Source organism: Phymastichus coffea, unplaced genomic scaffold, assembly GCF_024137745.1.
Source record: "Phymastichus coffea isolate CEN01 unplaced genomic scaffold, Cenicafe_Pcof_1.1 PCOF00010, whole genome shotgun sequence".
Taxonomy (NCBI): Eukaryota; Metazoa; Arthropoda; class Insecta; order Hymenoptera; family Eulophidae; genus Phymastichus; species Phymastichus coffea.
This window is the reverse complement of record NW_026706821.1, coordinates 6,631,343-6,645,117: the sequence shown is the minus strand read 5'-3', so window position 1 is coordinate 6,645,117 and position 13,775 is coordinate 6,631,343. Positions and strand designations below refer to the sequence as shown.

Genomic DNA, 13,775 nt, shown 5'->3' with positions numbered 1-13,775 from the left:
ACAATAAATAGAAGGGTAACAAAATTTCACATAATATGGAATAATTTTCCTATTGAGAAGGACGAAATATTAGGCAAAGATTACCTAATGGCTACCAACGCTGTAATTTCATACTACCATACTAACCTAATGGTGAATAACCAATAAATACAATGAATCTGGTACCATCTTTATTGAATGATGTGTCTATTGAACGATTACAATACGATCTGATACAGACTACAAGTATCAATGCTTGTGAGGACGACATATCGGACGCTGATACTGCAGCGGACTTAGATCAATTCGTTGAATAGAACTTGAATAGAACTTGCTTCTGAAGTAAACGCGAGCAGTGAAGCTAGAGATAGTAAGAAAAGACTGCCGGTCGGTATGATAAGATACACCTTACAAGGGAACCACCCCAACCCGAGTTTACCGATTTGAATGAATTTGGGATATGTTGTAGTACTTGAAAAAAAATTAGATGAGTATTATTTTTTATCGGCCCATAAGGGCTTTCAAGGGGTGAAATTCACTCTGAAAATCAAGCCCTAAAATCAGTTTTTTTAATATTTCTCAGCATCAAATGAATATTTTTCAGTAAATTCAACGTTAAAAAATTTCTTATAAAAAGGCGCTTTTAAACACAACATTTATACCGAAGGGTTGCAACTCCCTTTTTCATAGGGGTAAATACACTATTTTTTGTATTGTTTTACGACATGTAATATAGTAAATCAGCTCGAGTGATTTAAAAATCGCACTGATAATGAGAAAATACCAAAATTAAATTAACGTGTTTCCGGATTTAAAAAAAAATATGTTTAAGGGGTGTTTCAACCCCTAGCAACTACTCCCGTGTAACTATCTATCAGCAGGTTAATCCACCTAACCCTGGGATAAACAAGTTTAGTCGTTTGTTATTTCTTGAAATAATTTAATCCTATGCATGAGCGAGCTACCTCAACTAACCGACCTGCCTCTAACCCATAAAACCCCCATAAACCACCCTTACCGAACCACATGCAGGCTAACCCACCTAATCCTGTGAAAAGCAACTTTAGTCGTTTGATATTTCTTGAAATAATTGAATTTTACACCATAAGCGAGTTATCCCAGCTGTATAACATACCTCTTATCCATCTACCTCTAACCTATCTAACCCCCACCCTTATAAACCACCCTTACTGAAACAAAAGTAGGCTAAACCTCCTAATCCTGGGAAACACGAGTTAAGTTGTTTGTTATTTCCTGAAATAATTTAATCCTACGCCTGAGCGAGCTACCTCAACTAACCAATCTGCCTCTAACCCACCAAATCCCCATAAACCACCCTTACCCAACCAAATGTAGTCTAATAGACCTAACTTTGGGAGAACTGAGTTTATCAGTTGCTTTTTCTTAAAATAATTGATTACTACTACTGGGGGTATCCCATTTTTTTTTAATAAAATATATCTGTATCTCAAACATAATTTATGTCAAATAAAAATATGTTTAATACATTTTATTTTAATAGTACTAAAATGGCGAGAAATATCTCTTAAAAATAAACACGAGAATAACACGAGGTCTAATTATCATTTATAGATCTATACATATATATTTAAATTCGTATGTAGATACATAAATATATTTACGTAAGAGCCATTGTACGCGATACTATAAATATTATGATTTTTCATAATGATTTTCATCTTTTTCTTTTTTTTATTTATTAGTAAATTGAAATGTATCATTCAGCGAATTCCTTACAGAAATGATAATCATCGAAAAAGTGTTTGAAACATAATGATTTTTTACACTAACCACACCGTATTATGGCAACATTTTTACATGCTTCTACTTCGCAATGTATATTGCAAGAATCTCCAAAACAAAACCAACAGGGTTATCTGTTTTAGCTGGTTTTTCAGCAATGTAGCCGCTTTTATACCAAGCGTATTTAAAAATATTTGTATATCTTGGTGAAGAAAGCTGGTTATGGAAAAGAGACTGCATTTTTATGATGTTATTTCTTAAATGTAGATTCATTTCGTAGTCCATCAAAATTACTTGATCTGATAAACGTCGAACGAAGTTTTTCCAGATACGAAATCCATAAACATCGAGTGGTTGGATGTTCCCTGTCGTTCCTGTGGGAATTTTTTTTACATTAACAATTTTGCTTGTTGGCATCGTTTCCCTTACAGCTTTATCGCAATGTCCACTCCAAAAGTCGAGTAAAAGTACAGATTGAGGTTCAACATTTTGGTAAAAAACTTCTTTCAACCAAATTTAAAAATGACATAAAATAAAAAAGTGTCAAAATTTTTTCTGTCATTGCATTATAATAAAAAAAAATATACTAACTTGTCGTTAATTTTCCAGATTTAGATGCTTCCACATGCAAATTTTCTGGTCTAAATAATGAAGATTCCACTATGAGACCGAATTGACCACTTTTTTCTTTTAATACTATAAAAAGTGGTGATAAGTTTCCCGGTTGCTGATATAGTTGGCTGAATTGTATAACTGTGCGTTGTCGATGAAACCTACTGTACCAAACATTGCACCTGCTTTTCTCCTTCAACTGTTAATGTTCTTCCCGAGTGCATTTCTAATTGGAAACCACTCTGATCTTAATTATAAAAGTTTGCAATGCCGATTTCTGGTATACATGATTTAACATCAGCTACAAAAGCATCAGCATTAGTTTGTAGTTCTTCTTTACTTTCTAATGTTTTTTTGGTGATACATTTATTTATTTTTCTAGATACTATTCTATGAGCTTTTTTAAATTTTAGTAATCAATTTTGAGAAGCCTTAAATTTTATATCTTCATGGCCAACAACTTTTTGAGCTTGCAATGCCCATTTCCGTATATCTCGATCATGCACTATCGTACCAGCTGCAATAGCGGCTTTTAAATTATGAAACGTGTATTGGCAAATTTGCCCAATTTTTTCTCGGTAAGTTCCATTTTTATCAATTGTTTTCGCCCAACGTTTAAGTTAGCTTATAGATGAAACTTTTTTGAATCTATGTTGTACAGTATCCAGTTTTAAGTTTTTGTTTTTTCCGCTCCTCCAAAATTATGCGGGTCTTTGTTTATAATCAAATGTGATTTCTTCATCATAATTTGTGCACTGATTTGTTGGTGCAAAATCAGGATCAGGAAAGTGATGTTGAACTTCATCTTCGATTATTTTAGCATCAGTATCTTTATAATCTTCACGAAAATCTAACGTCTCTTCAACAATCATATCAATATCATTAAACTCATACACGGCATCTATTAATATTTCTTTCAACTTTTCTGACAATTTCATTTCTTTGAAATTAATCTCGCTATCTGGTATTTGGAAAATTTAAAAATATGCTAATAATAAATTGACTACGTTCAAAGGATTGATCTTCATGTTTTAATCTAAAACAAAATCAAGATATAAATACTTTTTTTTTCAGTTGAATAATTTTACAAAAGACAAAAGAAAACCTAGTCTATAGATAGATTTCGATCATACGTTTTTAACAGTTATATTTCACACGTTTACAAATCAAAATATTTGAATAAAATTATATATGATAAGTGACATAAATACTTACGTAGTAGACAAAAACTTTTCTTCTTGTTATGTACTATATTTTCGTGTTCGGAAAATTTGTATGTAAATATAGAAATAAGTTTATTTATAAATCCAGCACTATAAAAAAACTTTAACTTTTTAAATACTTGACTTTTCTTCAACTACTATGAATAATGAAATATGTATCGGATATCTTATTATCGTAAGAGGCGTAGATTTGATATAACTTATCTTCTTCGAGCCATTGATAAGACAAAATTGTAAATAAGATAAAGTGTACAGCAAAGTAAAGTACCAGCATAGAAGTAAACTAAACCACAAGTAAAAATTGAAAAAAGTAAACAGTTTTTAAGTATAGGAATTGAGACTATAATAACTATTTATAACTATTAATATAATAAATTATTTGTTATAATTTCTTTTCTCATTGACAAATTGTAAATGATTAAAAAAGAAATAATAATTATATTAAACTTCCACTTTTGAAATTAATAATTTGTAACTGTTATTACTTGTTATTTTTCTTTATTACGAATTAACTTTACGTTTAAAAAATAATAACTATTATCATTACTCTTTTATACACAGCTATATGTAGAATGCATAATGCATAATAGAATGCAAATAATATTTAAAAAAAAAACTGATACTATAACTGTTATTATTAATTTCGAAAAAAGAAAATAGTTAATAATTATTTATAATTTATTTTAGTTTCAAATCTTATATTTATAAGCCGTTATTAATTATTTTTATCTTTTTTTATTTTGTAACGGGGTATTTCATTCGGGGTGCAAATAAAAATCTCACCCGTTAAAGAAAGGATATTCCTTGCGTTGCGAGGCTAACCGCCGCCTCGATCAGCTCGTTCGGACAGCCTCGATCTTCTGACCTTTCGCCCTAGAGCCCGTGGAAATCCGCACGTGGAGAATACGTTTTTCGAATACGAATTCGAATTCGGGCTGCCCAGTGACTCAAGGTCGGGCAGGTTTGTTACGGGCGATCGGAGAAGAAAACCAAAAGGAGTTCGAAAAGAAAAGTCTCAGCCAATTGTCACAAGATCTACAGTTTCATTCCTTTTTACCGCGCTCGATCTTATCGAGGAGTTCTTCGATCTCTTTTCTATAGTCACTTGTCACTCGTGCTTATCTATCCGCAGGTGCAGACTCGAATACCGCCACGCGCTCCTCGCGCACGCCGGCCGGCGGCCTAATCGCTCTCATTTCCCTTTCCCCTTTTCCTACTGTCCGCGGTGACCGTTGCCCTAATCTCTCTCCTCTCTCCCACTTTCTTTCGTTCGTTCGTTTCGCGGGCGCTTTCCGCTTCCCCCTCTCCGCTTTGTTCTCGCGGGTCGACTTTTGCATTGTCCCACGCGATGGAAGCGCTTAGGCTCTACTTTTAACGAGCGACACTCGTTACAATTTATAATGAAAAGAAAATAATAATTATTACATAAAATTTGTAATACTTGGGACATATTGTTATGCAACATGAATGTTATTCACATTTATTTTTCGCTATTAATATAAGGTTAGCCTGCTTGTGTTTCTGTAAGGATGGTTTATAAGTGTGGGAGGTTAGATAGGTTAGGGGTAGGTGGATAAGAGGTATGTGATTCAGCTGGATAACTGGCTTATGGTGTAAAATTCAATTATTTCAAGAAATAACAAACGACTAAAGTTGCTTTTCTCAGGATTGGGTGGGTTAGACTGCATATGGTTCGGTAAGGGTGGTTTATGGGGGTTTGGTGGGTTAGAGGCAGGTCGGTTAGTTGAGGTAGCTCGCTCATACATAGGATTAAATTATTTCAAGGAATAACAAACGACTAAACTTGTTTATCACAGGGTTAGGTGAATTAACCTGCTGATAGTTAGACGGGGGTGGTTGCTAGGGGGTGAAACACCCCTTAAACATTTTTTTTTTTAATCCGGAAACACGTCAATTTAATTTTGGTATTTTCTCATTATCAGTGCGATTTTTAAATCACTCGAGCTGATTTACTATATTACATGTCGTAAAACAGTACAAAAAATAGTGTATCTACCCCTATTACAAAGGGGGTTGCAACCCTTCGGTATAAATGTTATATCCTTAAAAGCGCCTTTTTATAAGGAATTTTTTTAACGTTGAGTTTACTGAAAAATATTCATTTGATGCCGAGAAATATTATTAAAAAAACTGATTTAAGGGGTTGATTTTCAGGGTGTATTTCACCCCTTAAAAGTCCTTATGGGCCGATATTTTTTTTCAAGTACTACAACATATCCCAAAATCATTCAAATCGGTGAGGTCGGGTTGGGGTGGTTCTCTTGTTAGTGCCGAGGACTCGACAATTCATATAAAATAACTTGCTGAAGAGTACACTCACGGAAGGGTATCAAAAGAGACGTAGGCGATGATAAAGTCTTCCGTGGAAAGATCGTTACTATCAATGACCATGAAAGGTGTAAAATCATGGCTATAAACCCACTTGACAAAAGAGATATAACGACAGAAGTAGACCAGAAGGAAATTATTCCATGTTTTTATATAGTATTTTATATAGTTTTGAATACTATAAATCGGAAATTTCCAGCGATACCAACTCGAACCGGAAAAGTAGCCTCCGAGGATCTACACAAGCTATTGATCAATTTAAGGAACGACCTAATAAGTTGTTGCAATTGATAAGGACAGGACATCTTTACCCGAGCGAACTTCAAAGTGTGAAACGCTTGTTAAAAAGATATCCGAATGTGTTTTTACTTTTCGATGAGCCCCTGCCGTGTATTAACTGATAGAACACGAAATACATCTGGAAAATACAGTTCCAATCAATACAAAGCAATATAGGTATCCATCCGTGCACAAAGAGTTCACATCGAACCAAATCAAGAAATGATATAAAAATCGAATAATCGAAGAGTCTTATAACTCACCGCTTTGGAATGTTCTCAAAAACCCAGTGATCAACGGTATGCCAAGATGAAGAACGGTCATCAATTTCAGAGAATTAAATAAAAGGACTATCGGCGATGCCTATCCCTTACCTAATATTGTCGATATTTTAAATCAGTTGGGAGGCTCAATATACTTCTCGACGTTCGATTTAATCAGTGGATTTCTACAAATACCCTTAAGAGTTGAGATCAGAGAGAAAACGGCTTTCTCGACTTTTGATAGACACTTTCATTATTTCAGAATGCCGGAAGGCTTAATGACGAATAATGAATACGTTTCTGTGGGGACCATTACATGTAGAAATGTTAGTGTATTTGAATGATACATTTTTGAAACCAACAATAGGAGAAATTCTAACGATTAAATACAAAAATTATAATATTTTCTCCATTGTTATTAAAGATAATTATCATGACCCTACTAGTATAAAAACTAAGAAAGTTAGACTGATGAATCCGAGGAAGATATTGCTCGAGTTAAACGTAACGAGCTTCCTAATTACTAGACGAGGAGACTATAATGATGATCTTGGACCTGGACTATTGACGGAGATACTGATAAAAACCTTTGAAAATAGCCCAACAAAGGTAATTGTATGCTATGGGAAGACCGTTTTCCCACCGCTAGAATAACGGCCGGAAATAATTAGGATCCTACACGACAGCCTAGTGGGCAGACACGAAAGTGTTATTAGGCATACCAAAAGATTAGAGCACGGTATAATTTGTCGGGGATGTATTAAATCATGTCCGGAAATGCGCGAATTATTTATCGCGAGTATCGATAAACACCGTACAGAAAGTATTGACCGCGCCTAGTGGAAATTGTCATCTGTTGACCATACAATGTAATTTGACCAAATACCTCATTGTTGTACCAATAAAAAATCTTAAGGCGATTACTATTGCTGATGCGTTGACTAAACATTTAATATGACAATTTGGCGCTCCGCGAGCAATACCATCAGATCGCGGAAAAAATTTTCTTTCGGAGATTATAGAGTCATTGCTACACTTGTTTAAAGTTCACTATTTAATGACTTCCGGATATTGGCCTCAGACTAATGATTCTCGAGAGAGAGAGAGAGCCATGCATCTTTAGTTGACTTTTTACGCATGTACTCGGAACGATTTGATAACTGGGATCGGTTTACGCTCTTTGCGGTTTTCACATATAATATGAGAATACACAACGGAACCAGTTACACGCCCCTTTGAGGTAGTTTACGGATGAATTGCTCGTTTCCCTATGAAGATTTCACGGGAAGAAAAGCTAGGCACTTATAACCAATATTTTCGTGACATAATTTTACGTCTGACAGAACTAAGAATAGCAGCAGGCGAGAACCAAATTCGCGAAAAGGAAAAATCTAAGGATCGATACGACAAGCACGCTAGACATTTTAAAGAGAAAGTTGGTGATTATGTTTGGGTATTGAATGAACCCAGGTTAGAAAAAGCTGACAGTTATTACAATAAAACCTTAAAAATTATTGAAATCCTGAATGATAAAAACGTTTTGTTGGAACTACCTAACGGAAAGAAAATACGCAAACACGTGGATAAACTCAAGCTTCAAGCATATATATATATATATATATATATATATATTTACCTATTTTTACACTTTTATCTATACTATTCACTTTGTGTTACTGTAACGAATTTGCATCGTTACCAATTTTTGGGTGGGCAAGTGAGGCGCTTTCGCTCAAAGCAATTGGGGAGGAAGGAGGAAAAGGTCAGAAAATAAATCGATATCGCGTTTCAGAAAACCACTAAATCATATATTAAAATTATATCAGCTCAATCGCGTACAAACCTTAAACACTAAAGAACATATAGGAATTCTTACAATATACAAACACACAAAAAGAATCGGAAAGACAAAAAAAAATAAATTACTCGCGCTTACAAAATATTAAAGAACAATGAAACGTATCGCCCGGCAGGTAATCACCTTGGTGCCAAACCGACTTAGCCTAATTGCGCTAAACGAACCTGCCCGGCAAAAGATCGCCTTAATGGATCGCTGTCTTACACTAATACGTTGGCCGTGTAATTACCAGCAGGTAGCCAGTGCGCTAACGCCTTGCCACCTACCTGATCTTTACACAAACACCATACCGCCAAAGAAAGGGAGAGAGAGAAAGGACAAAAGTAGCCTTGATCTTGTTGATTGCGCGGAATGTTGGGAAGGCCTGGCTGCGCCCTGCGGATGGTTATACTGACCGTTGCTGGGGTCAATGCTTATTCCAGACAGAGGTGTTAATGAAGGGCATTGGCAATTTCTTGGTGTACTTTTTTTCGTCTCTGTTCCAAGGTAGCTTCTGAAAATTAGCTCCTTGCTCCTTGGGGTGGCATACTGTACTCTACTGACCGCACGCTTCACCGCAATCGACAGCTTCCTTCGACTTTTTCTTTTCCCCACTTAACCTACTTACCAGGCGGCGCGCGACTAAGGTGCTAATTGGTTATGCGTCGCGCCTGCCTAAACCTCACGCACGCCCCTCTCTCTCTCTTTCTAACACCTAGCGTCGTCCACTCCAGCTGCATCGGACCGGCTCGGCCACGCTCAACGAGCTCCTTCGGCTGAAAGCAAAGGCCACGTATTAGACGCATTCTAAATGCGCCCAATGCTGGCCACTATGCCCCGCCGAGAGAGGAAAAAGAGAAAAAAAACTGAGCAAGAGCAAGCGCAACGCTCACTCTCGTCATACTACTCTTTCAGGTACTCGTACTTTTCTTCCTTTCAATTAATATGAACCTGATTTTATTTTCTTTTCTCTTCTTATTCGCCTCATCAATAACGGATACCCGAGCTTACACCGCAGAGAAGCTAGACAGTGATCCAGGACTATATTATAAAAGAATGGATTTTATAAGAATAAAGAAGGCGGATTGGAAAATTAGTCACTTAGCCGCTACGCTATGTTGATGTAGCGGTGTAAACTAAGTCTGGACTTAGAAGCGTACGCATTAAGCGTAAAAGGTCTTAGTCGCTGAAATGAACAGCCTGACATGCTTGAACAAAGCGTGCAGTACTGAGTCATCACAGTGAATACTATAATGAGAACTTAGAATTTTTTCCATACATAAAGAGACATCGCCTTGCGCGTGAAAGCTGATATTTTCGCGCATAACTAGAGAACTTTGTTTTATGCGCGCGCAGGGTGCATAATATACTTACACAACGAATGCTATAACAATAACTTAGATGTGTGTTTTCATGCTTGAGAAAGGATATAGTCAAGGACTGTAGTAGGGGTTGTGAATTGAGTGGGGAAGTATATAAATTTCACTGAAGTATTAATCACTAATTCATTTGATTGTGCATATTAATCAAGGCACGTTGTTTACCCTATAAACAGTAAGAAAAATATTAAATACATACTCTAACTCTTCATTTCATAAAAAAAGACTGATTTTTTCCACCATTTCATTGTAGATTCGCTATGAAAATTATTGTTAACGTACAAGCTTTCAAATTAAATAATGAACCTGTGTTCAAAGAACTGGTAGTCATCAATCTCTACGATGAGTATTTGTACCATCTCATTTTATTTTTTCACTACCTTGTCCTTGGGAAGATCTTCCTAGTCATTCGAAAAGAGAGAACTCCTGGCTCATGCAAAATTTTTATGGAATTGATTGAAATTCAAGAAATATTCCATACCATCAACATCCACAATTTAAAGAGGACTTAGGTCGAGCTACTGACGATTATTCAGTCATGATCTACGTTAAGGGACATCGGAAAATTGAGTGGCTCTTCCGATACGTGGATCACGATTTGGAGGAAATAGATTGTCCGTCTTTATGCGAGACAGGATTTCGAAGGCCCCTTATTTGTTCTTACCATCACTTGAAAATGTGGTGGCACTCAAAAGGTGGGTAAAAATGTCTTTTCATTTATCACCTATGCCTCTAGTAGTAATGACGAGGAAGAAGTCATGTTATCGCAGAATAACACTTCTGACGACAACGACGATGTTTTTTTTTTTTTTTTTATTGAGCTTTGGAATCTTACAAAGATTTATTAGCTTATCTACTAACATATTTGTATGGAATGCATATGCATGAGTTCAATTTACATATTTTTAAAGAGATATTAACATAGTTTCGATGTGTATATTTCACAGATTTGATACATAGTTTTCGTGAGCTCGATTAACATTGTGTTATAGAGAAGTTTAAAAGAATAACGTTTTAAAAATGCCGTTACAAAGCTAAGTAAGCTGGGTTCGGCAGATATTACAGTGAGACATTGCATTTTTTCAAGAAAGAGAAAAGAATCCTGCAGTTGTTTGCGTTGGGGTTGGACAAAAAGACGGAGAAGGTAAATGGAGGGGAATATTTTAGTTTGCGTAGGTCACTGATTAGGGTCGTGCGTGAAATATTATGCAGAGGACAATTCCAGAGGATGTGATCTAAGTCTTGTGTGGCGTGGCCGCATTGGCATTCAGGGGACGTTAAGTTCAGCTTGCAGAGTGATGCATTTAGGCTATAGTGCCCGGAGCGGCATCTGTTGACCGTGGTTATGACTTCTCTTGGAAGGTTTCGGCCAGCAAACCATGGTTTAGGATCAGGTTTGAAGTATTTAGAAATGTAACCTTTTCCCTTGAATTGTGCTTGGGAGATGAGAATGGTGTGGGTGTTTGAGATGGCCATTTTCTTGTATTTTTCATGAAAATCGGTGGAAGGGATTTTGATTGAAATGTTAGGATTTGAGAGGGATGCTTCTTTGGCAAGCTCGTCGGCAGAATCATTACCTTGAATGCCAGAGTGAGAAGGGATCCAATAGAAATTTATTGAGTTTGAGCAGCGCTCGGTGAATTCAAAACAACGTCTTCTGATTTCTAGGATGTACTGATTAGAACGAGCAGACGTATTGGAGTTTTTGAGGGAGAGGAGAGCGCTGGGAGAGTCTGAAAGAATAGAGTAGTTGTGTGTAGTGTTACTCAGAGCTATGTCTAGAGCTTGTAGTATGGCGAAGCACTTAGCAGTAAATATGGAAGCTTCAGGATGAAGACTTACTTTAGTAATTTTGTTTAGGGTGGGGCATATGCAGGTGCTCCCTACAGAGGGAGAGAGGGGAGATTTACTTCCGTCGGTGTAAATGGCGATCGAATTATTTTGAGCGGTTAAGCTCTCGATTTTAGAGTCCGGGTTAGATGAATTTTTTAAGGAATTGCCAAAGTCAGTTATAATGTTTAAGTTGAGTACAATAGAGTTATATTCTTGAGTATAAATTTTACATCCGGAGCTAGATTAAATGGAGTTTGCAGAGTCGAGATCTTTGATGTAGGAGGAAATGAGGCGCTGGTTTTGAGAGAGGCGGTGGTTGATATTTAGTAGTTTTTTTTTTGTATCGATTGATTTTTTGGCAGGTTGGGAGAGAGGTGTTTGAGTTTATTTTGAGTAAGTAGATGTGACATAGATACTTCGCTCGTTCTTGGATTAAGGGTAGTTTTGATTCGGCAAGGAGGATATTGGCGGGGGTGCTTTTTCAGAAACCTAGGGCCAATTTGATTGCAGAGTATTGAATTCTCTCGAGTTTTTCAATTTGTTTGACCTGAGTAGGAAAATAAATAAAGCAGCCGTCTTCAAGGCAAGAGCGTATGAAGCTCTTGTACAAGATTACAAGAGTTTCTGGGTCCGCACCACACCACGTACCTCTTATAAATTTTATGATATTGAGGGAGCGCAGGTTTTTAGCAAGAAGAGAATCAATGTGGTCTTTGAAGTTTAATTTGTAATCTAGTATAATACCAAGAAATTTTACGGATTTGCTCGAAGGTAGAGTGACGTTATCTACAGAAATTTCGGAGGAGCCAGGGGGAATGTTTTGGTTGTTAAATTGTATGTAAACTGTTTTAGTCGCGGAGAATTCAAGGCCAAGTTCGGAGAGTTTTTGGTGGATTTTGTTTACAGCTTTTTCTAGGAGTTTATTGCGCGGTTTGTTTTTTTGACTGTAATAAACGGCTATATCGTCAGCAAACTGTAAGATATTTACGCTTTTTGGTAGATCGTTCATTATGTCGGAAATGTAGATACAGTAGAGGAGAGGGCTAAGCACGCCGCCCTGCGAGACGCCACGATTTGCTATCCTAGATGTTGTTCCTAGACTATCAGTGTGAACAATTCTGTCAATCAGTAGAAACAAGATAAATACGATGACATTGGCAGGGCAGCCCATTTTTGACAGTTTTGCAAGGAGAATATCAATTATTACTTTGTCAAAGGCACCGCTGTCGTCTAGGAAAGCTGCTAAGACACTGTTTTTATTGGCGAAAGCTTCTTCGGAATATACAAGAAAGTTTGTAAGGTTATCGTGGGTCGATTGGCCTTTCCGGAAGCCCGTTTGGCTGCGAGGAAGGAGATTGAAATGTTCAATCCACCACTGCATTCGGTTCTTTAACATTGTTTCAAAAAGCTTACACATACACGATGTGAGAGCTATTGGGCGTACATTAATGCCATCGGATTTATTAATGAAATGAACATAAGAGTTTTTCCAGCTGACTGAATAGCAGTTTGTCGTGTACATTTCGTTGATATGTCTAAAAGAGCGAGTTTGTATTTGATCGGAAGACGCTGAATTACCTCAAAGTCGATACCGTCCATGCCAGCGGAAGAATTTGAGTTTTTGTTTTCAAGGGCTACATTAAATTCAGTAAAGGTGAAAGCCTCGCTTAGAAATTCATTTTCAACGCAGTCGGGCAGGTGGGCAAGGTTCGATGAGCCCCAGGGGGGGCAAATTTTATCGAGAGCTTCTTCAATTTTTGATTGAGTTTGGAGGTTTTCGGATGAGCTGTCCGGCTTTGTTTTAGCCCATTTATTTTTTAATATTTTGCTAGCATTGCATACATAACTATTGCTAGTTCTAAAATTAATTTTGCTAACAAAAGCTCTGTAGTGGGCTCTTCTTTTTTTTTAAATAATTTGGTAGCCTGGGCGCATGATTTTTTATAAGAAATAAAGTCAGTGAGTATTTTAGTGAAGCGCCAGCGCTTGAAGGTCGAGGTTCTAACTCGCTTAAATTGGTCACACTCAGCGTCCCACCATTTCGCCGGGTTACGATGAATTTGGTATTAACCTGTTTTTTCTTGGGAGAGTTTTTTACGATGGCCTCGGTTAGGATGTCAGTGAAAATATTATACTTTACTTTAGCAGGAGACGTGACGTAGTGATATGTGAGAAGTTGATCTAAGTTATTTTGTAGGTTATCGTGAACTTTTCCCCAGTTCGTTCTAACTGATTTTATATTAAAAGATTTTTTTCG

At 36.6% G+C, this 13,775-nt stretch overlaps 1 protein-coding gene across 1 annotated transcript in view; it reads left to right on the top strand.

Moving 5' to 3' along the window:
• The window catches only part of LOC131671558 (ras-related protein Rab-32), a 650,568-nt gene that overhangs the window by 118,223 nt on the left and 518,570 nt on the right, over window positions 1-13,775 (top strand). The window lies entirely within an intron of this gene.